This window comes from Trachypithecus francoisi, unplaced genomic scaffold (genome assembly GCF_009764315.1).
Source record: "Trachypithecus francoisi isolate TF-2019V2 unplaced genomic scaffold, Tfra_2.0 Lachesis_group15, whole genome shotgun sequence".
Classification (NCBI taxonomy): domain Eukaryota; kingdom Metazoa; phylum Chordata; class Mammalia; order Primates; family Cercopithecidae; genus Trachypithecus; species Trachypithecus francoisi.
The window spans coordinates 67050764-67075722 of NW_022681460.1; the positions used below are offsets into that span (position 1 = coordinate 67050764).

Sequence of the window (24959 nt, forward strand, 5' to 3'; positions counted from 1 at the left end):
TGATCTGTGATTTTGGAAAAAGCTGTTCACATTAAGGATGCCATCTTCTGGGGAGAAACTGTCCTGGTTAGCTTTACCTTAAGGGTTCCAATGGGTGTACAGTTCCAAGAGTGTAGAGAGGGACACTGCTCAGTATTGAGATTATGAACCCAAAGTTCAAGGTCCCCAAGTTTTGCTGTAGTGTGGATGGCAACGACAGTCTTTCTCTGATGTTCTCAGAAGATCCAATCTCTGAGTTCTAGATTGTGAAGGCATTGTCCTCAGTGAACCATAAAAAACTTTCTTTACGGGGTGAAAATACACTGTAGCATAATAATCTACGGTTATAACATCAGCCCTTTCACATGGGAAAGCTTTTATACAACCAGAAAACATGCATTGAAAATGACAACTGAGGCCAGGGGCAGTGGCTCATGCCTGTAATCCCAGCACTTTGGGAGGCTGAGGCAGGCAGATCATGAGGTCAAGAGATCAAGACCATCCTGGCTAACACAGTGAAACCCCATCTCTACTAAAAATACAAAAAATTAGCTAGGCATGGTGGTAGGCACCTGTAATCCTAGCTACTCTAGAGGCTGAGGCAGGAGAATGGCATGAACCCAGGAGGTGGAGCTGGCAGAAAGCCAAGATTGTGCCACTGCACTCCAGCCTGGGCAACAGAGCAAGACTCTGTCCCCCCCCGCCCCAAAAAAAAGAAAGAAAAAGAAAAGAAACGAAAAAAAAAGAAAAAAAGAAAATGACAATTGAATGAAATCCCTTTATAAATGGCTCATCAGGTAGTCAAATGTACCTGAAGCTTTGATTGTCTTCTGGGAATATGGAACCAAATATTGGTTTAAAACTATTTCTGCAATTTATAAGTCCCCGCATCAATGTATTTAATTTGGATCATTTTATCTTTTCAATGACTCATCATGGATTGCAGAACCTTTCTTTTTTTGGAGACAGAGTCTCACTCTGTCACCCAGGTTGGAGTGCAGTGGCATGATCTTGGCTCACTGCAAGCTCTGCCTCCCAAGTTCATGCCATTCCCCTGCCTCAGCCTCCTGAGTAGCTGAGACTACAGTCACCTGCCAACACGCTTGGCTATTTTTTTTTTTTTTTTTTGTATTTTTAGTAGAGATGGGGTTTCACCGTGTTAGGCAGGATGGTCTCAATCTCCTGACCTTGTGATCCGCCCACCTCAGCCTCCCAAAGTTCTGGGATTATAGGTGTGAGCCACCATGTCCAGCCTGCAGAACCTTTAATAACAAAAGCTTTAAGGACTCAGGAAGAACAAGGTGGCTGGCCATCATGGTTCTCCATGAGTCCATGCTTAACATTAGATTTATGTCCTCTTGAATACCAGTTATTTCTCCAATTTAGGTGAATAGCACTGATAACTAATGAGTTATCATAGGTAATCTGACTTACACCATGAAGTTCATTCAAATTATATGTCAAAACAATTTTAGTATTGGCTAATTTGACATGATAATCTGCAAAGTGTTTTCTTGGTATTTAATTAATTTGTTCTACTTGGGTTAGTAGTTTTATAAACCAGTCTTTTTATTAAAGTTTCAGGAATTCTTACCCAGTCCAATTCTTGGGGAATTGAGGAATTTATGGGGAATTCTTACCCTTGATATGATTTTAAAGTTATTAGAAACCTGTTTTCAAGAGTGCTTTTCAGGGTCCTTTCCATTCTTTCATGAACCTCTTAAAAGACACCATATTATAGGATTTTGGATGCTTGTGAAGTTTTCAGAAACTGCATCAGTATTAAGCAATCAACTGTGGAAATGACTTTAAAGAGTGGTAGTTAAAGACCCAATTGACAAAGAAATTTGGTTATCTCTGTGGTCTGCAATAACAACATAAAAGTCTTAATTATGATTGATAGTATATACTCAGAAATATTAGAATTCCCATACAATTTTGGAACATACGTGAATCTCATTCACTAAAATATAACTTGAAGAGTAAACATTATTTTTTATTTTACAATGCTTCCTGTGATTTTTATACCAAATAAGCCAAATGTCACTGTTGCATCAGTGCATTGTTGATGTCAAACCCAATTCTTAATAATACCTTATAGACAAATGTATTCAATCTTAATCAGTTTGACCATAAGGTAGAATATTACAAACCTTTTATAACCTTTTATGATTTTTTTAAAGAGCAGATTAGTGCTCTAAGAAAAACCTGTTATGCTTTCATTTCAATGTTCAATTTATGGAAAAACCAAATAATACCCCTTTAAATTTAGTCAATATTTTCACACATAGAATTTTTCACGAAGTTAATTTTTATAAACCTTCCACAATTTATTTAAACCTTTAGCTTTATTTAAGTTAAAACAATCCTTTAACTCTCTAAGCTAGGCAAAAATTTACATTTCTATACCTTCTTATAATCTCTTACCAAAAACACATTTCATTCTCCTTACACATCTTGTATGTAAACCTATTTTTTCAGTAGTCTCAGCTTTCACTTTTGGTGCACAAATTTTATTTTATGAATCCTTTTATGACTTACACAGACAATCCGTGGCATGCTTGGACTTTCTAACTTGTCCTAAATATCCCCTCTTTTAAACAACCTATCATTTTACTTTAGGACAAGAACTTATCATACAAGATCCTTTCTTACATAAAATCTCCTTTCTTTATAATGTTCTTTGCACAGTTCAGTGGCATGGCTAATTCTGCATATTCCCAGGCCTTATTCAGAATTTAATATCTCCAAAGTAAATTGAAAATTTGCCAAAGTCAAAGCAGTTTATGACCTTAGAGCATTTAGCAAACCTAATATCTGACCTGTATAATTTAGACCAAATGTTTTTATTTTGCCAATAATCTTTGAAGCTGTTTTTCTTTGCCAAAAATTACTAAAGTTACATGAACTGAAAGGCATTACAGTTTTTATTTTTCTTTCAAAATATTTCAGTATTTATTTTTGTTTAAGGCAATTAGAGATCTTTTATATAAACATTTACATACACAACACATATATAACTACACAGACAGACAGAATATTACTACTGTAGTTGTAAGATTTTTCATTTGCTAGTTTTTAAGTTTCTTGAGTGGTTATTGGCTTTAGGGTGGAGTCCTTGGACGAACAGGACCAGGAAAGGGTCTCTGGTGCCTCTTGTTTTTCCCAAGGAGTCCAGGCTGTTAGAGCTTGAATATTCACTTTTAATTAAGCTGGCTTTTAATCACAGCACTCTTTAATAAAGTCCTTTTAAAATTTTATATTACCTGACTTTAGCCAGGCCAAACAGCTTATATTTCTGCCTTTTGAACTTTACCAAAGGTAACCTCCCAGGTGCTCAGAGAAAGGAAAACTTAAGACAGTCCATGAAGAAGAAGAGAATCCACAAGTTTAAACAGATTTCCAACCAGAAAGCACCTATTTCCCAAGCTGGGAATCAAACCCAGACCACCAAAGTGGAAGGGCAAAACCTTATCTACTGAGCCACAGCACAGGGCAGTCCAATTGCCTGTGCAAGAAAGAGTCTAGGGTAGTTAATTTTGAGCTTGCAAAGGCTTTTAACTACTCAAGATAATTTTTAGAGCTATGACATGAACCCCAAAATACCTGTTCCCTGAGGGGTTGAGTCCAAGAGAAAGCACTGCCATGTGGTTACAAGCTCAGGCTCCCAAGGACATAAAACAAAATGGAGACCTCATCCAGTTTCTTGTTTGTTTCAGAGACTCCTGCAGAATAGTTCATTATTGGCCGGCTTGCTGGGCCATCTTGAGCAGCAAGCTTATGGGGTCCTATGCCCATATTTTATCCTAAGGTACCCCTCAACACAGAAAAACAAATTCATAGCACAAAATACACCAGATTCATTACAGCTTAAGACTAGCCTCAGAATTCTTTTTTGCATTAATCAAAACTTTACAGAGGAGATAAACAGTGATTTTTACCATTCATTCAACCACTTTGCACATAGAGAGAAGCCAGAAATCTGACTGGTAAGAAATTCTTACCCTTTTGCCAGCATGCCAGGCTTCTGGGTTCCTTTCCCTGAGAGGCCCTGGTGACCCAGCTTACTATACCATAACCTTGGGGCCCAAGCTGCAACACAAAAGAAAATGTTTTTGTTTTTCTTTTAATGCACTTCAGTGCATTGTCGTTCACTTAGAACATTCCATTGTAAGTTATCTTTGGTAAGATTTTGACATTTTTACCAGACTTTGCTGCCTCCCAGGCCTAATGTATAAGCCAAAAGGAACTCAGTTTCCCAGAAATTAAAAATTCCATTTTAACCTAAAATATTGACTTTACTCTTAGATTCTCTTGATTAACTTAGACAATGATTCCTCCTACCTAGGTGTGTAAGAAAAATGAAACAAAAGGTAGAACACAAAAAGCTCCATGAATTTTAAAACTCAAATTTTATAACCCCTAAAATATTACTGCTTACTACCAGTTCCTTTCTGACCCAGTCAGATGTAAGAGGCCTCTAGCTGGATCCAACACAGTTAACTTCCCAGATCAAATCCCATCCTGGACGTAGTCCAGTTTCTGCCATGGCTTCCAAACCCAGTTTGGATGAGAGATTTGCTCAAAGAAACTCAGAGAGCTCAAAACACAAATCCCTGGAGCTCTGAAATCCAAGAGGGAGCTTATCCATGATCCCCAGCTGCTCTGAGACATCAGTGGACACAAGTGGGTCCTTCAGGTAGCTTGCATGTTCACTCAGCACTCCTGGGGGTCTCTAGAAGCTCCACTTCAGATCTTGCTTCTGACACCATCTGATAAAAGTAAAACTTCAGCCAAATTCAATTTAAAGGAGTTTAATATGTTTATTGCACAATTAAACTCCTTCAAATTGAATTCGGCTGAAGTTTTTCTTTAATCAGTCCATAGACAAACTCAACAAATTGTCAACCAGAAAATTTTTAAATTTACCTATAGTCTGGAAGCCACGCCTGCCTTTCTGGACCAAATCAATGTATTTCTTAAATGTATTTGATTGATGTCTCATGCCTCCCTAAAATGTATAAAACTAAGCTGTGCCCTGACTGTCTTGGACACATGTTCTCAGGACCTCCTGAGGGCTGTGTAATGGGCCATGGTCACTCATATTTGGCTCAACATTAACCTTTTTGAATGTTTTAGAGTTTGACTCTTCATCAACAAATTGACACTTTGCACTTTTTAACAGACATTTTCCCTTTTCCCCTCAACTCTCCTGCAACCTCATCTTCTGGAACCTCATTTTATTCTCTACTTCTTGAGTTAAACTTTTTCGGATTTCACATATAAGTGAGATCGTACAATATTTGTCTTTCTGTGCATAGTTTATTTCTCTTGGCATAATGTCCTCTAGATTCATCCATGTTGTCACAAATAACAGAATTTCCTTCTTTTGGAAGGCTGAATAGTATTTCATTGTGTACTTGTACCTTGTTTTTCTCCATTCCTCCACTGATGGACACTTAGGTTGATTCCATGTTTTGGCTATTGTGACTAATGCTGCAATGCACATGAGAGTGCAAATGTCTCTTTGACATGCCAATTTCAATTCCTTTGGCTATATACTTAAAAGTGGGATTGCTGGATCTAAGCGCCCTCTTAATTGCTGTTCACCATGATTTAAGATCTCCATTGTTTCTATAACACCCTTAGGCATGAAATTCTCTATACCATTTTCCTAATGTCAGTTCCCTTGGGCAGGGCTACAGAGCTTTGTCCTTAATAAAGTCTACTGCTCTCCTAGGGCAGGAACTCTGTAGACTGCAAGGGAGCTTGGGTGCAGATAATAGCCTTCTTATCCTGGTGACATCCTTGCTCTATTGGATGCTGGAGGGAGGGAGAATGATAACCTCCAGCCTTCTCAGCTTGCCTTCTCCTTGTAGAATGTCTGCCCTAGGAATGACAGGGGAGGGACCTGGAGCCCCAGTATTCTCAGGCTGCTGGTGCTGAATTTCCACCCTACGAGTAGGGTCTAGGATAGGAGCCTCAGCCCATTGGGCTATGTATGATAGGAACTTCTGTATGGAAGGGTTTCTGCAGGAGGTCATGTATAATAAGAACAAAGCTTCTCATCATAGGGGAAGTAAGAAACATCAGCAGCCTGTATTCCCAGAGTGAAGCTGTAGCCCTATTCTGGGACACAGGAGGGAGAGGGATCCCTGTATCATATTCTTGAGCTTCACTGCCTGAAGTTGAGCCCCCAGAGCAGTGTTTCTATAAGACAGAGCTTGGAGGTGGGGAGGGAAGAAGCAGTCAAGGTTCAGAGGACACTGTTAAAGGGAATTAAATATGGCCTGAGAAGGACTCTGTACTTCTGTATTTGAGTCCTTGTGAACAAACTACAACCTAGTTTAATAGGCAGACAAGATAGAAAACCTAACTTAGAAGAATGCACCTGGAACAATAGCTGAGTCTTGGCCAATCCCAGTGGCTGTACTTCGACCATTTATACACTGCTGAGTGTTCAAGCTGTGTTCAAATAAGGCAAATGTCAACTTGGAACCAACCCAGCTGGTCTGTACCTCACTTCCAATTTCTGTACATTATTTCCCCCTTTTTGTCTATAAATCTTCTTCCACTACATGACTGCGCCGGAGTCTCTGTGAATTTGCTGTAATTCTGGGGGCTGCCCAATTTGCGAATCGTTCATTGCTCAATTAAACTCCTTTAAATTTAATTTGGCTAAATCTTTTCTTTTATCAACACAGACTATGCTGTTACCAAGGATTTAGTAAATTTTCTGGAATAAATGTTTCTTCGTTTTGCTGTATGCCCTCAGAACAATGTGCAGAAACTTAAAAAAACTATTTTCTTTAACTTCTTTTTTAGTAAAACGATTGTTATGCTTAGTAGGCTACTGTGCTTCTCACTTCTTTCTGGAAATCTGTTAGCAATCGTTGTCAATTGATTCTTGACAAAGATACCAAGGGAATTAAATGGGGGAAAGGATCATTGTTTCAACAATTGGTGCTGGAACAATTGGATATTTATAGGCTAAAAAGTTACCCTTGCTTCTTACCTCACTCCATAAAGAAAAATTGATTCAAAATAGATAAAGACCTTAAGGTAAGAGTCAACAGCATAAAGCTTCTAGAAGACATAAGAGAAAATTCAAGCAGTCACAAGTTAGATAAAGTTTTCATAATTAGACTTTCTGGACTACCCAGAGGAGGGTCCATATGGCATTGTTCTGGATTCCATTGTAACTTAAAGGGAAACTTTCACAATGTCTGAAGCCCTTGATATCCTGCAAATGAAGAAGGAGGATATCTTCAAGTTTCTTACAGCATGGACCCAATTAGGTGGCATCAACCTTGACTTCCAAATGGAACAGTACACCTATAAAAGGAAAAGTGACAGCATCTGCTTCCTAAATCTGAAGAGGACCTGGCAGAAGCTTCTTCTGGCAGCTCGCACCATGGTTGCCCTTGAAAACCCTGCTAATGTCAGTGTTACGCCCTCCAGAATACTGGTCAGTGGGCTGGGCTGAAGTTTGCTGCTGCCACTAGAGTCACCCTTATTGCTGGCTGTTTCACTCTTGAAACTTTCACTAACCAGATCCAGGCAGCCTTCTGGGAGCCATGGCTTTTGGCAATTACTGATCCCAGGGCTGACCACCAGGCTCTCACAAAGATGCTTATGCTAACCTGCCCACCATTGCTTTGGGTCACACAGATTCTCCTCTGTGCTGTGGACATTGCTGTAATTCTGGGGGCTGCCTTGTTGTTGCCCTGCAACAACAAGGGTGCTCATTCAGTGGGTTTGATGTGGTAGATGCCAGCCTGGCAAGTTCTGCACATGTGTGGCACCATCTTCTGTGAACACCTGTAGGAGGTCATACCTGATCTCTACATCTACAGAGATCCCACAGAGATTGAAAAGAAAGAGCATGCTGCTGCTAAAAATGCTGAAGCTAAGGAGGCATTTCAGGGTGAAGGGACTGCCCTGGCTCCTGAGCGCACTGCTACTCAGCCTGCGGTTGCAGCCTGCTCTGAAGGTGTGCAGGTCACAGGTGCCCCCTGTGTCTGTTCAGCAGGTCCCTACTGAAGACTGAAGCACTCAACCTGCCATGGAAGACTGGTCCACAGCTCCTACTGCTTGGGCCACTGAATGGGTAGGAAAAACCACTGAGTGGTCTTAAGCCATTTTCTGCAGGCTCCTAAGCAAAATGGAAATAAGGTTGTTTCCAAAATGGAAATAAACATCAGTTGTTAAACAAAAAAAAAAGTTTTTTATAATTAGGACACAAAAGTACAAAGTATAAAATTAAAAAATGGGATTTCATCAAAATTAAAAACTCTTGGTCCTCAAAAGAAATTTAAGGAAATAAAAAGGAAAGCCACAGACTAAGAAAATACTTTCAAATATTTCAGATACAGAATTTGTATCTGAAATATATAAATAACCCACACAACTCAATAATAAGACAAACAACCCAAATAAAAATGGGCAAAAGAGTTAAACAGAAACTTAATCAAAGAAGACATAGAGAAGGAAAATAAGCACATAAGATAGATGCTCAACATTGCTGTTTATAAAGGAAACGTAAACCAAAACCACAATGAGATATCACTACACACCCATAAAAATGGTTCTAATTAAAAAGGCCAATCATACCTAGTGTTGGTGAGGAAGCAGAGCACTTGGAATTATCATACACTGTGGGAACATAACCTGGAACACCACTGGAAAACTGTCAGTTTTTTAAAAAACATAAAACTGGCCAGGCATGGTGGCTCATGCATGTAATCCCAGCAATTTGGGAGGCTGAGGTGGGTGGAACACCGGAGGTCAGGAATTCGAGACCAGCCTGACCAACACGGTGAAACCCCGTCACTACTAAAAATACTGGGCATGGTGGCACAGGCCTGTAATCCCAGCTACTAGGGAGGCTGAGGCAGGAGAATTGCTTGAACCCAGGAGGGGGAGGTTGCAGTGAGCCGAGATCATGCCATTGCACTCTAGCCTGGGAAACAAGAGAAAAACACCATCAAAAATAATAATAATAATAATAAACCTGTTCTTCCATGCTGCCATTTCAATCTTAGGTATTGCCTAAGAGAAATGAAAGCATGTGCCCATACAAAGGCTTGTACATAATCTTCATAGCAGCTTTACTCTTAATAGCCCATAACTGGACAGAAGCCAAATGTCCATCAACAGGTAAAGGAATAAATAACTTGTGGAGGACCAGTACAAAGATGTACCACTCAGAAACAAAAAGAAATAAACTACTGATACAGACAAATGAATGAGTGTCTTAAGTATTATGCTAGGTAAAAGAAAGCAGAAATAAATGCCTATAGACTGTATAATTCCACTTACATAAAATTCTGAAAAAGGCAAAACTAGGTTGGTGCAAAAATAATTGCGGTTTCAGACCACAAATTTTAAATCATTATAGCTAGGCTCAAACATATCTTTATTAATCAAAATAGGAACAATTACAATCAACACATTTTTGCCAACAATAAATAAGTTTTTTTATTCCTGTAGCATAAAAATCCTTGCTTCAGGATTTGACAGACTCTTGGAAAGCATCTTTTGCATCCTGTTGGTTGTAGAAGCATTTTCCTTGCAAAAAGTGGTCAAGATGCTTGAAGAAGTGGTAGTTGGTTGGTGAGAAGTCAGGTGAATATGGCAGATGAGGCAAAACTTTGTAGTTCAATTCATTCAACTTTTGAAGCATAGGTTGTGCAACGTGCAGTCAGGTGTTGTTGTGGAGAAGGATCAGGTCCTCTCTGTTGACCAATGTGACCTGCAGGCATTGCCCTTTTTGGTGCATCTCATCAATTTGCTGAGTATACTTCTCCAATGTAATCATTTCACTGGGATTCAGAAAGCTGTAGTGGATCAGATCAGCAGCAGACCACTAAACAGTGACCATGACCTTTTTTTGGTGCAAGATTGGCTTTGGGAAGTGCTTTGGAGCTTCTCAGTTCATCCACTGAGCTGGTCATCACTGGTTGTCATACAAAATCCACTTTTCATTGCACATCACAATTTGATTGAGAAATGGTTCATTGTAGCTGTGTAGAACAAAAGATAATGCTTCAAAATGACAATTTTTAAAATTTTCCATCAGCCCATGAGGCACCTGCTTATTAAGCTTTTTCAGCTTTTCAATTTTCTTCAAATGGTGAACGACCATAAATGGTCAACATTGAGTTCATTGGCAACTTCTCATGTAGTTGTAAGAGGATCAGCTTCAATGATTGCTTTCAATTGGTCATTGTCAACTTCCGATGGCCAGCCATTATGCTCCTCATCTTCAAGGCTCTCGTCTCCTCTGCAAAACTTTTTGAATCACCACTGTACTGGAAATTCATTAGCAGTTCCTGGGCCAAAGGCATTGTTGATGTTGTGAGTTGTCTCTGCTGCCTTACGACCCATTTTGAACTCAAATAAGAAAATTTCTCAAATCTGCCATTTGTCTAACATCATTCCCATGGTCTAAAATGAATGGCAAGTAACAAGTCATTAGCAAAAAAACATAAAGTGAGAAATGCATATTAAAAATGACGTATAACAACCACATTTATTTAAGAATGTGTGCCAATGTCAAACGACAAATTCCAATAACGCAAAAAACAAAATTGCTTAATATAATTACAGAAAGTATGTCACTGATTGCCAAAAGCTAGGTGATGGTGGAGGGAGATGACTGTAAAGAGGTTGCAAGGGGATTTTTAGGGTCAATGGATATGTTCTATGTCAAGATTATTGTGATTGTCACACAACTGCATACATTTATCAAAACTCATCAGATTGCTCACCTAAAATTAATTGATTTCATTTTGCATGTAAATTATTTTTAATGTAGTTGAAAATAATGAATATGTTCAGTATGTCATATATATAAAATTGTCTAACATCATTTCCATAGTCTAAAATAAACAGCAAGTAGTAAGTCATTAGCAAAAAAACATAAAGTAGGAAATGGGTATTACCAAAATAATGTGATGTATTGTTTGTAAAGATGTGTGCGTTACAAATGTAAAATAATACATGGAAAAATATCCCCATTTTAGGACATTTTAGGGACAATATCCCTCTTGGGGGGAAGAGAAGAAGAAGGGATGGACTTTGGGAACTTTCTTTGTATCTGTAATGCTTGTTTCTCCCTCTCTACCTTTTCTCCCTTCTTTTCTCTCTCTTCCTCCTTCCCTCCTTCCTTCCTTTTTCTTCCTTATTTGGATATGTTTTCCATTTTAGAACAGTTTTAGATTTACAGCAAAATTTGAGCAGATAGAACAGATAGTTCCCATATGACACCATCCCCCTCACAGGTTTCCATATTAGTAACATCTTGCATTACTGTGGTACATTTGTTATAATTAATGAACTGATATTGATACATTATTATTAACTAAAATCCATAGTTTACATTAAGGCATACTTTTTGTATTGTACAGCCTATGGCTTTTGACAAATAATGTCATGTATCCACCATTACAATATCATACAGAATAGTTTCATTGACCTAAAATCCCCAGTGTTTCACCTATTTATCCCTTTCACCCTTTCTCTGAACCCATGACGACCACTAAACTTTTTACTGTCTTTATAATTTGGCCTTGTCTACATGTCATATAGTTAGACGTATACTATATGGAGCCTTCTTCAGACTGGCTTCCCTTAGCAATATGCATTTAAGTTTCCTCCATGTCTTTTTGTGGCTTGATAGCTTGTTTCTTTTTATTATTAAATGATGTTGCTTTGTCCAGTTATACCACAGTTTGTTTATCCATTTGTCTTTTGAAGAACATCTTTACTGTTTACAGTTTTTGGCAATTATTAGTAAAGCTCCTATACACATATCTGTGCAAATTTTTGTGTGGCCATAAGTTTTCAGCTAAATTGTGTAAATATCTAGAAGATTGCTGGATTGTATGGAAAGACTATGTTTGGCTTTGTAGAAACTGCTGAACTGTCATCCAAAGTGATCATGTCTTTATACAATCCCACTGGCAATGAATGAGAATTCCTGCTGCTCTACATCCTTGTCAGCATTTGATGTTGTCAGTGTTTGGGATTTTAGCCATTTTAATAAGCACATAGTAACATCTCATTTTAATTTATAATTTTCTTATTAAAATCTTGTGAACATCTTTTCACATGCTTATTTTCTATCTGTATGTCTTCTTTGGTGAGGTGTCTGTTCAAATGTTTTGCCCATTTTTAAATTGGGTTGTTTGTTTTCTTATTATTACGTTTTAAGAAATTTTTTGTATATTTTGGATACAAGTCCTTTATCAAATATGTGTTTTGCTAACTTTTGTTTCCAGTCAGTGACTTGTTTTCTCATCCTCATGACAGCACTTTTCACAATGTAGAAGTTTTTAATTTTAATAAGATCCAACTTACCAATTTTTTCTTCTATGCATTGTACTTTCGATGTTTTACCTAAAAATCCATCACCAAATCCAAGGTCCTCTAGATTTTCTCCTGTTATCGTCTAAAAGTTTTATAGCTTTTGCATTTAACATTTAGGTATATGTTGGATTCAGTTGCTAACATTTTGTTGAGGATTTCTATAGTTTTTTTTTCTTTCTTGTAATCATTTACCTGGCTTTGGCATTTGGGTAATATTGGCCTCATAGAATGAATTTCCTTCTCTCTGCTTACATTATCCATCTAGCTGTTCTTGCAGGTTGTCTACTTTTTTGCATTAGAGACCTTCACATATTAGTTATATTTAAATTTCCTATTTGATATTTCAAAATCTATGTCATATCTGAGTCTGATTCTTATGCTTGCCTTTTCTTTTCAGATTGTGTTTTTTTCTTACCATCTATCATGACTTGTAATTTTTTAATGAAAGGCAGCTATAACGTATTGGGTAATAGGAACTGAGGTAACTAGGCTTTTAATGTGAGGTTCTATGTTAGTCTGGCTAGGAGCTGGCCATGTTTAATGTTTGCTGTGGCTATGGGTGCCAGAGGCTTCTGTTTCCTCTAGTTCTCTTGTTTATTTCTTTCCTCTGTTGTCTTTGGATTTCCTATGAACTCCTTAAACAGAGTCTGTGTCTCACAGTTTTCTCAGTTGTAATCCACTGTCCATAATAGAGTCCTGTGGATGTGGTGTTAAGATGCTGGGGCAGGGACGTGTTCTATAATGATTAAATCTCAATATTTTAGTGGGCCTGAATCCCTGGGTTTGATCGTCAGAAGTATTGCTTAGCCATTTTTTCTCTCTCCTTTGTGATACAAGAAAGCTGGGAGGTGGAGGTGAAGGTGGAGGCTAGACTTGTCTAATTGTCATTTCCTCAGGTCAGATAAGGCTATAGTAAAGTTGTTTCAAAGAACTACTTTGGTGAATACTCTGTGTGTATTTCAAAATGGCTACTTTTAATAGGGGCATGTTTCAAAAAGATTACTTTCCCCTTCTTCCTGAAACAGGAAGGGATTTTTCTCTGATCTTCACCAGAGAGCATGGTGCGATTCCTGGAGGTAAAACCCAAAAGAGTGGGGGGCTTCACTAAGATTGGAACCCCAGGAGTTTTTAACTCTTAAGCTAGACAACACTCAGCCTCCTGGAATTTGTCAAAGTTACCATTTAATATTTCCATTAGTTACCGACCAGCTTCTGTTCCCTCCTGGTAAACTGAACTTGGCTGTGATTTTGTTTGTCTTTCTAGTTTTGTGGAGGTAGCTTGCCTTGTGACCTCAGTTCTCTGACAGATCTAAGAAAAGTCATTGATTTTCCGTTTGTTCAGCTTTTCTCTTGTGAGAATGGGAGTGATGACTCCCAAGCACTTTACATACTGAAACCAAAACAGGAAGTTGCCTTTCTTTTCTTCTCTTCTTTTCCTGTCCTTTCCTTCTTTTCTCCCTTCCTTCCTTCCTTTTCTTTCTTCCTCTTTCTTTCTTCTTTCTTTCTTTCTTTCTTCTTTCTTTCTTTCTTTCTTCCTTCCTTCCTTTCTTCCTTTCTTCTCCCTGCTCTTCCCTTCTTTCTATTCTTCCTTATTCCTTCTTTTTGAAGCAAATATAGCAAACTATTAATGTCTGTTCAATCTCAATGATTCATGTTCTCCTAAATTCAGGCTAGAGGCAATGGTAGTGACATTCTTTTGAAGACAATCTGTGTTCATTGATAAGTGAATTTATATTCCAGTCTTACTGTACAACCACTGAGATAAAATGGGCTTCAGTTTTTATAACAATATCTACTCAGCCAAATCAGCAAGAGAGCACACAGACCTCCAGAGCTCATTACTAGTTCTTTGGAGCCTTAGAAAAGCATTTTAAGGCATTTGATTATCTAACACTGAAGTGTCTTTGGTGGGAAGATAGTTCTTTGAAAGCCATTCCCCACGTGTCCTATTCACCTGCCTTCCTTCCAGGAGGCAGTCAGTAAGGTTAATGAGAGTTTTCAATGAGTTAGACTTGGAGAAAAAGGCCCCTAGTTAACTAATCATGTCTACATAGTGTTCAAGTTGAAGCACCCTATTAAACCAACACACCCAGATTTTTAATTTAAGATTTTTCTTATCACTATTATTCAATATTATGATAATGGTGACAATAACTAAGTACGTTAGCCTCTTCAGCATGTAATTCTAATAATATTTGGTTTTCTGTATAAATGGTTTAACCACACCTACTGCTAAAATTTTTATTTTATCTTATTCATAAGGAAAATTTATGTTTTATTAGTGATTTACATCTTGCTAGGATCCTGTAGACTAACTTTGCATTCACAATATTTGGTTTTTCTTCACATAGTACACACCAAATAGTTTGTCATGAGCTTAGATTTCCCTAAAAACAAGTTACCTTCCAGCTACAGCTGCTACTGAATGTTAGATTTCTCTCCTTGTAGTGGCCAGATGTTGCCATATGCCCTTCAGCTAGAGGTGGGATAGGATTTGGTGCCCCTGTTAGTTTTCTAGAGCTGCCATAGCAAAGTGCCACAGACTGACTGGCTTAAAAAACAACACTTATTTACTCAAAATTCTGAAAGCTATGTGTCTAAGATGAAGGTGTCAGCAGGGTTGCTTTCTGCTGAGGTCTCTCTCCTTGGCTTGCAGATGACCATCTTCCCCCTGTGTCTTCACTTGGTCTTCTCTCTGTGTGTTTGTGCCCTAATCTCTCCTTATAAGGACACCTGTCATATTGGAATTGGGCTTATTCTAATGATCTAGTTTTAACTTAGAGACCCAATCTCCAAATATAGTCACATTCTGAAATACTGGCGGTTAGGACTTCAACATACAAATTGTGAGTACGGAGACACAATTCAGCCCATAAAGTTGCTGGAGGCAGTGAAGAGTGGAAAAGAACTTTTTTTTGAAAGTGTATCCAGAATTTGTTCCTTCCAGTGGGTTCTTGGTCTTGCTGACTTCAAGAATGAAGCCACAGAGACTTGCAGTGAGTGTTACAGTTCTTAAAAATGGTATGTCCGGAGTTGGTTCCTTCAGATGTTCAGATGTGTCTGGAGTCTCTCCCTTCTGGTGGGTGTATGGTCTTGCTTGACTTCAGGAGTGAAGTCGCAGACCTTCACAGTGAGTGTTACAGCTCTTTTTTTTTTTTTTTTAATTTATTATACTTTAAGTTCTAGGGTACATGTGCATAACGTGCAGGTTTGTTACATATGTATACTTATGCCATGTTGGTGTGCTGCACCCATCAACTCGTCAGCACCCATCAATTCATCATTTATATCATGTATAACTCCCCAATGCAATCCCTCCCTCCACCCCCTCCCCATGATAGGCCCCAGTGTGTGGTGTACCCCTTCCCGAGTCCAAGTGATCTCATTGTTCAGTTCCCACCTATGAGTGAGAACATGCGGTGTTTGGTTTTCTGTTCTTCTGATAGTTTGCTAAGAATGATGGTTTCCAGCTGCATCCATGTCCCTACAAAGGATGCAAACTCATCCTTTTTTATGGCTGCATAGTATTCCATGGTGTATATGTGTCACATTTTCTTAATCCAGTCTGTCACAGATGGACATTTGGGTTGATTCCAAGTCTTTGCTATTGTGAATAGTGCTGCAATAAACATACGTGTGCATGTGTCTTTATAGGAGCATGATTTGTAATCCTTTGGGTATATACCCAGTAGTGGGTCATATGGTACATCTAGTTCTAGATCCTTGAGGAATTGCCATACTGTTTTCCATAATGGTTGAACTAGTTTACAATCCCACCAACAGTGTAAAAGTGTTCCTATTTCTCCACATCCTCTCCAACACCTGTTGTTTCCTGACTTCTTAATGATTGCCATTCTAACTGGTGTGAGATGGTATCTAATTGTGGTTTTGATTTGCATTTCTCTGATGGCGAGTGATGATGAGCATTTTTTCATGTGTCTGTTGGCTGTATGAATGTCTTCTTTTGAGAAATGTCTGTTCATATCCTTTCCCCACTTTTTGATAGGGTTGTTTGTTTTTTTCTTGTATATTTGTTGAGTTCTTTGTAGATTCTGGATATTAGCCCTTTGTCAGATGAGTAGGTTGCAAAAATTTTCTCCCATTCTGTAGGTTGCCTGTTCACTCTGATGGTAGTTTCTTTTGCTGTGCAGAAGCTCTTTAGTTTAATTAGATCCCATTTGTCAATTTTGGCGTTTGCTGCCGTTGCTTTTGGTGTTTTAGACATGAAGTCCTTGCCCATGCCTATGTCCTGAATGGTACTACCTAGATTTTCTTCTAGGGTTTTTATGGTATTAGGTCTAACATTTAAGTCTCTAATCCATCTTGAATTAATTTTCGTATAAGGGGTAAGGAAAGGATCCAGTTTCAGCTTTCTACTTATGGCTAGCCAATTTTCCCAGCACCATTTATTAAATAGGGAATCCTTTCCCCATTTCTTGTTTCTCTCAGTTTGTCAAAGATCAGATGGCTGTAGATGTGTGTTATTATTTCTGAGGACTCTGTTCTGTTCCATTGGTCTATATCTCTGTTTTGGTACCAGTACCATGCTGTTTTGGTTACTGTAGCCTTGTAGTATAGTTTGAAGTCAGGTAGTGCGACACCTCCAGCTTTGTCCTTTTGACCTAGGATTGTCTTGGCAATGCGGGCTCTTTTTTGGTTCCATATGAACTTTAAAGCAGTTTTTTCCAATTCTGTGAAGAAAGTCATTGGTAGCTTGATGGGGATGGCATTGAATCTATAAATAACCTTGGGCAGTATGGCCATTTTCACGATATTGATTCTTCCTATCCATGAGCATGGTATGTTCTTCCATTTGTTTGTGTCCTCTTTGATTTCACTGAGCAGTGGTTTGTAGTTCTCCTTGAAGAGGTCCTTTACATCCCTTGTAAGCTGGATTCCTAGGTATTTTATTCTCTTTGAAGCAATTGTGAATGGAAGTTCATTTCTGATTTGGCTCTCTGCTTGTCTGTTACTGGTGTATAAGAATGCTTGTGATTTGTGCACATTAATTTTGTATCCTGAGACTTTGCTGAAGTGCTTATCAGCTTAAGGAGATTTTGGGCTGAGACAATGGGGTTTTCTAAATATACAATCATGTCATCTGCAAACAGGGACAATTTGACTTCTTCTTTTCCTAACTGGATACCCTTGATTTCTTTCTCTTGCCTGATTGCCCTAGCCAGAACTTCCAACACTATGTTGAATAGGAGTGGTGAGAGAGGCATCCCTGTCTTGTGCCAGTTTTCAAAGGGAATTTTTCCAGTTTTTGCCCATTCAGTATGATATTAGCTGTGGGTTTGTCATAAATAGCTCTTATTATTTTGAGGTATGTTCCATCAATACCGAATTTATTGAGCGTTTTTAGCATAAAGGGCTGTTGAATTTTGTCAAAAGCCTTTTCTGCATCTATTGAGATAATCATGTGGTTCTTGTCTTTGGTTCTGTTTATATGCTGGATTACGTTTATTGATTTGCGAATGTTGAACCAGCCTTGCATCCCAGGGATGAAGCCCACTTGATCATGATGGATAAGCTTTTTGATGTGCTGCTGAATCCGGTTTGCCAGTATTTTATTGAGAATTTTTGCATCGATGTTCATCAGGGATATTGGTCTAAAATTGTCTTTTTTTGTTGTGTCTCTGCCAGGCTTTGGTATCAGGATGATGTTGGCCTCATAAAATGAGTTAGGGAGGATTCCCTCTTTTTCTATTGATTGGAATAGTTTCAGAAGGAATGGTACCAGCTCCTCCTTGTACCTCTGGTAGAATTCAGCTGTGAATCCATCTGGTCGTGGACTTTTTTTGGTGGGTAGGCTATTAATTATTGCCTCAATTTCAGAGCCTGCTATTGGTCTATTCAGGGATTCAACTTCTTCCTGGTTTAGTCTTGGGAGAATGTAAGTGTCCAGGAAATTATCCATTTCTTCTAGATTTTCTAGTTGATTTGCGTAGAGGTGTTTATAGTATTCTCTGATGGTAGTTTGTATTTCTGTGGGGTCGGTGGTGATATCTCCTTTATCATTTTTTATTGCATCTATTTGATTCCTCTCTCTTTTCTTCTATATTAGTCTTGCTAGCGGTCTGTCAATTTTGTTGATCTTTTCAAAAAACCAGCTCCTGGATTCATTGATTTTTTGGAGGGTTTTTTGTGTCTCTATCTCCTTCAGTTCTGCTCTGATCTTAGTCATTTCTTGCCTTCTGCTAGCTTTTGAATGTGTTTGCTCTTGCCTCTCTAGTTCTTTTAATTGTGATGTTAGAGTATCAATTTTAGATCTTTCCTGCTTTCTCTTGTGGGCATTTAGTGCTATAAATTTCCCTCTACACACTGCTTTAAATGTGTCCCAGAGATTCTGGTATGTTGTATCTTTGTTCTCATTGGTTTCAAAGAACATCTTTATTTCTGCTTTCATTTCGTTATGTACCCAGTAGTCATTCAGAAGCAGGTTGTTCATTTTCCATGTAGTTGAACGGTTTTGATTGAGTTTCTTAGTCCTGAGTTCTAGTTTGATTGCACTGTGGTCTGAGAGACAGTTTGTTATAATTTCTGTTCTTGTACATTTGCTGAGGAGTGCTTTACTTCCAATTATGTGGTCAATTTTGGAATAAGTGCGATGTGGTGCTGAGAAGAATGTATATTCTGTTGATTTGGTGTGGAGAGTTCTATAGATGTCTATTAGGTCTGCTTGGTGCAGAGATGAGTTCAATTCCTGGATATCCTTCTTAACTTTCTGTCTCGTTGATCTGTCTAATGTTGACAGTGGAGTGTTGAAGTCTCCCATTATTATTGTATGGGAGTCTAAGTGTCTTTGTATGTCTCTAAGGACTTGCTTTATGAATTTGGGTGCTCCTGTATTGGGTGCATATATATTTAGGATAGTTAGCTCTTCCTGTTGAATTGATCCCTTTACCATTATGTAATGGCCTTCTTTGTCTCTTTAGATCTTTGATGGTTTAAAGTCTGTTTTATCAGAGACTAGGATTGCAACCCCTGCTTTTTTTTGTTCTCCATTTGCTTGGTAGATCTTCCTCCATCCCTTTATTTTGAGCCTATGTATGTCTCTGCATGTGAGATGGGTCTCCTGAATACAGCAGACTGATGGGTCTTGACTCTTTATCCAGTTTGCCAGTCTGTGTCTTTTAATTGGAGCATTTAGTCCATTAACATTTAAGGTTAATATTGTTATGTGTGAACTTGATCCTGCCATTATGATATTAACTGGTTATTTTGCTCATTAGTTGATGCAGTTTCTTCCTAGCCTCGATGGTCTTTACATTTTGGCATGTTTTTGCAATGGCTGGTACCGCTTGTTCCCTTCCATATTTAGGGCTTCCTTCAGGGTCTCTTGTAAGGCAGGCCTGGTGGTGACAAAATCTCTAAGCATTTGCTTATCTGTAAAGGATTTTATTTCTCCTTCACTTATGAAACTTAGTTTGGCTGGATATGAAATTCTGGGTTGAAAATTCTTTTCTTTAAGAACGTTGAATATTGGCCCCCACTCTCTCCTGGCTTGTAGAGTTTCTGCCGAGAGGTCTGCTGTAAGTCTGATGGGCTTCCCTTTGTGGGTAACCAGACCTTTCTCTCTGGCTGCCCTTAAAATTTTTTCCTTCATTTCAACTTTGGTGAATCTGGCAATTTTGTGTCTTGGAGTTCGTCTTCTTGAGGAGTATCTTTGTGGCATTCTCTGTATTTCCTGAATTTGAATGTTGGCCTGCCCTACTCGGTTGGGGAAGTTCTCCTGGATGATATCCTGAAGAGTGTTTTCCAACTTGGTTCCATTTCCCCCTCACTTTCAGGCACCCCAATCAGACGTAGATTTGGTCTTTTTACATAATCCCATACTTCTTGCAGGCTTTGTTCACTTCTTTTTCTTCTTTTTTCTTTTGGTTTCTCTTCTCGCTTCATTTCATTCATTTGATCCTCAATCGCTGATACTCTTTCTTCCAGTTGATCGAGTCGGTTACCGAAGCTTGTGCATTTGTCACGTATTTCTCGTGTCATGGTTTTCATCTCTGTCATTTCGTTTATGACCTTCTCTGCATTAATTAGTCTAGCTGTCAATTCTTCCACTCTTTTTTCAAGATTTTTAGTTTCTTTGCGCTGGGTACGTAATTCCTCCTTTAGCTCTGAGAAGTTTGATGGACTGAAGCCTTCTTCTCTCATCTCGTCAAAGTCATTCTCTGACCAGCTTTGATCCGTTGCTGGCGATGGGCTGCGCTCCTTTGCAGGGGGAGATGCACTCTTATTTTTTGAATTTCCAGCTTTTCTGCCCTGCTTTTTCCCCATCTTTGTCGTTTTATCTGTCTCTGGTCTTTGATGATGGTGACGTACTGATGGGGTTTTGCTATAGGTGTCCTTCCTGTTTGATAGTTTTCCTTCTGACAGTCAGGACCCTCAGCTGTATGTCTGTTGGAGATTGCTTGAGGTCCACTCCAGACCCTGTTTGCCTGGGTATCAGCAGCAGAGGTTGCAGAAGATAGAATATTGCTGAACAGCGAGTGTACCTGTCTGATTCTTACTTTGGAAGCTTCCTCTCAGGGGTGTACTCCACCCTGTGAGTGTGGGGTGTCAGACTGCCCCTAGTGGGGGATGTCTCCCAGTTAGGCTACTCAGGGGTCAGAGACCCACTGGAGCAGGCAGTCTGTCTGTTCTCAGATCTCAACCTCCGTGTTGGGAGATCCACTGCTCTCTTCAAAGCAGTCAGACAGAGCTGTTTGCGTCTGCAGAGGTTCTGCTGCCTTTTTGTTGTTGTTGTTGTTTTTTAGCTGTGTCCCGTCCCCAGAGGTGGAGTCTACAGAGACAGGCAGGTTTCCTTGAGCTGCTGTGAGCTCCACCCAGTTTGAGCTTCCCAGCGGCTTTGCTTACCTACTTAAGCCTCAGCAATGGCGGGCGCCCCTCTCCCAGCCTCGCTTCTGCCTTGCGGTTAGATCACCGCAGACTGCTGTGTTAGCAATGAGGGAGGCTCCGTGGCCGTGGGACCCTCCCGGCCAGGTGTGGGATATATTCTCCTGGTGTGCCTGTTTCCTTAAAGCGCAATATTGGGGTGGGAGTTACCCGATTTTCCAGGTGTTGTGTGTCTCAATTCCCCTCGCTAGGAAAAGGGATTCCCTTCCCCCTTGCGCTTCCCAGGTGAGGCGACGCCTCGCCCTGCTTCAGCTCTCGCTGGTCCGGCTGCAGCAGCTGACCAGCACTGATTGTCCAGCACTCCCTAGTGAGATGACCGCAGTACCTCAGTTGAAAATGCAGAAATCACTGGTCTTCTGTGTCGCTCGCGCTGGGAGTTGGAGACTGGAGCTGTTCCTATTCGGCCATCTTGCTCCGCCCCCCCCATAATTGAATAATTTATGGGCTTTTTCCTAATTCTTCTTAGTCCTTCTAGAACACAGGTCAACAAATGTTTATGACTCCAGTCCCCATGATCTGAGTCGAGGTCCCAGTAGGGATCCATACTGGGGACAGCTTGCTGACTGGTAGGGAATTTGTCCCTTTCTTCAGCTGTCATTCTGTCATTTACTTGACAAAGATACCAGGTATCTCCAAACTCTTGGGCTATAGCTAAAGCCACATTCTTTTCATTAAAGGCCAGGGTTTGATCTAACAATAGCATGACATCTCTCCAAGTGAGAGCAAAGGTTTGCCCTTGACCCTGTAAGACACCTATGTGCCTATCAGGATCATCTGAGAACTTCCCCAGGTCTGCCTTGATCTGCTTTAAATCAGAGAGGGAGAAGGGGCCATGTACCTGGGTTGGGCCAAATTCCCCTCCCCCTACAGCTTGAAGTGGACATAACCGATAGCCCGGGGTTTTTTGTGGTCCTTTGGAGAGGTCTTTGCTTATTTCCTTGTGGGTAGGGGAGATTAGAGGAGGCTTATCATTAATGGGAAGAGGAGCTATAGGGAGGCTAGGATATGGGAGTAAGCTGAGAGGTCCTCCTGTGGGATGTAAATTGCAAGCTTTGCATTGTTGTGTATTCTCCTTCAGTGAAAAGAAGACTTGGACATAAGGTACTTCACTCCATTTCCTTCCCTCTTACAGAAAAGGTCAAGCTGCAGGATAGTATTGTAATTTATACTTCCCTCAGGTGGCCATTTTTCCCCACCAGAGAGAGAATATTGGGGCCAGGCCATAGTGCAGAAAAAAAATGACCCACCTCTTTTTCAGGGTTTGCAAGTCAAATTGGTCCCAATGGCTTAGGATGCATTTCAAGGGTGAGCCTGTTGATGCCTGAGTGTTTCCCATCTGAAAGACAAAACCACCCACAGTCTTGGTTTGTTTGTTTCTCCCCCTGCCCAAGAACCCACAACGGTCCCTGGACCCTGCTGATCAGAATAGTGGTGCTCACTGACACAGCAGCAGAAACACCTCTTGTCCAAGAACCCGCAATGGTCCCTGGACTCTGCTGATCGGAATAGTTGTGCTCACTGACGCAGCAGCAGAAACACTAGTTTTCCTCCTAGACCACAAGGAGGGTCAAGGAATGTCGGATTTAGTGACCCTTACTGACACATTCTCAAAAACCTGCACCCTTGCCTGTCCTCCTAGACCACAAGAAGGACTGAGAAAAATCAGATTTAGTGGCCCTTACCAATGCATTCTCAAAAACCTATTAGAGTCCTAAGCACTCTCCTGTTAGTATTGGGACTTTACGCATGTCCCATAAAGATGTTATACCCCAAAAATGAAGTGGGGGTCTCACTACATTGCCCAAGTCGGTCTCGAACTCCTGAGGTCAAGAAATTCTCCTGTGTTAGCTTCCCAAGTAGCTGGGACTACAGGTGCAAATTGGTCCCCATCCTGAGGGAGGGAAGGGATCTCCAGGGTTGGAAGAGTGATGCCTTTTGTCCTCACTTATATGACTAGGAAGGATACACTTTCTGGGGCTCCCCATATCCTAGCTTCAGAAATAGCTTTTGTTGGCCAGGCACGGTGGCTCAAGCCTGTAATCCCAGCACTTTGGGAGGCGGAGACGGGTGGATCACGAGGTCAGGGGATGGAGACCAACCTAGCTAACACTTTGAAACCCCATCTCTGCTAAAAAATACAAAAAACTAGCCGGGCGAGTTGGCGGGTGCTGTAGTCCCAGCCACTTGGGAGGCTGAGGCAGGAGAATGGCGTAAACCCGGGAGGCAGAGCTTGCAGTGAGCTGAGATCTGGCCACTGCACTCCAGCCTGGGCGACAGAGAGAGACTCTGCCTCAAAAAAAAAAAAAAAAGAAAGAAAGAAAAAAATAGCTTTTGTTAGTCCTGCTTGTCTGAGGAGGGATCCTAAAATTCCAGATAGTCCCCCATATGATGGGGCTTTGGGCAAAAATTATGTCTTTCTGATTGGTGAGCCTGGGTGCCTAAAGAAGGTAGCAGAGTCCTGAAGTTTATACTAGAAATCATTCTTACAGGATAAACTAGAAAAGCACCAGAGACAGGGAGTGGCTTTTAGAAGTGGGACTAGCCTCAGAGAAGAGAAGTGAGAGGAAGTTTGTCTGACAGACATTAGGACCCAGGAGGCAAGGGTCAGGATAGCTAGGATAGATGGGTGAGTCTCGCTTGGGTGACATGACTTTGAGAGTTCCGCTCATGGCCGCAGGATCAACCAACTTGTCGTCAGGACCCCAGAGCTGAATGACTTTCCTCTGTCGACCCTCAGCTCAGCCTGGAAGTACAGGAAAAGCAGAAGCTGATTCCAGGTAAACCAACACTCCGAACTTTGAAGAGTCGGGGGTTGTTAGAGAACCTTTTCCCAGAAAACCTGACACCAATGCCTTTAAATCTAGCAACTGCCCTAATCACTTTTAACTGACCAACAGGTGCCCGGTATTTAAACCCCAAATTCTAAGGAAAAATAGGACAGAATAGCAAGCAAAAGGGGTCCAATGGTACTCACCACTTGGCAATAGGCGATAGTCCCTTCATGCTCGCCAAAATGTGTCTGGAATTGGTTCTTTCTGGTGGGTTCTTGGTCTCGCTGACTTCAAGAATGAAGCCATGGACCCTTGCGGTGAGTGTTACAGTTCTTAAAGATGGTGTGTCTGGAGTTTGTTCCTTCAGATGTTCAGATGTGTCTGGAGTTTCTTCCTTCCGGTGGGTTTGCGGTCCTGCTTGACTTGAGGAGTGAAACCGCAGACCCTTGCAGTGAGTGTTGCAGCTCTTAAAGCTGGTGTGTCTGGAGTTGTTTGTTCCTCCCGGTGGGTTTGTGGTCTTGCGGACTTCAGGAGTGAAGCCACAGACCTTCGCAGTGACTGTTACAGCTCATAATGGTAGTGTGGACCCAGAGTTAGCAGCAGCAAGATTTACTGTGAAGAGCAAAAGAACAAAGCTTCCACAGCATGGAGGGGGACCCAACTGGGTTGCTGCTGCTGGCTCAGGTAGTCAGCTTTTATTCCCTTATTTGGCCCCTCCCACATCCTGCTGATTGGCCCATTTTACAGAGCACTGATTGGTCCATTTTACAGAGTGTTGATTGGTCCATTTTTACAGAGTGCTGATTGGTGCATTTACAAACCTTTAGCTGGACACAGAGAACTGATTGGTGCATTTTTACACAGTGCTGATTGGTGCATTTACAAATCTTTAGCTAGACACAGAGCACTGATTGGTGTGTTTACAATCCTTTAGCT

At 40.4% G+C, this 24959-nt stretch overlaps 1 long non-coding RNA gene across 1 annotated transcript; it reads right to left on the reverse strand.

Annotated features, from left to right (window-relative positions):
• Nucleotides 1-9390: 9390 nt before the first annotated feature.
• On the reverse strand, nucleotides 9391-24688 carry LOC117097307. The gene is made up of 3 exons (XR_004442911.1): nucleotides 24227-24688; nucleotides 22500-22588; nucleotides 9391-10428 (listed from the first exon to the last, which is right to left on the reverse strand). It is a non-coding gene; the product is annotated as an uncharacterized LOC117097307 (long non-coding RNA).
• Between the last annotated feature and the right edge of the window lie 271 nt (nucleotides 24689-24959).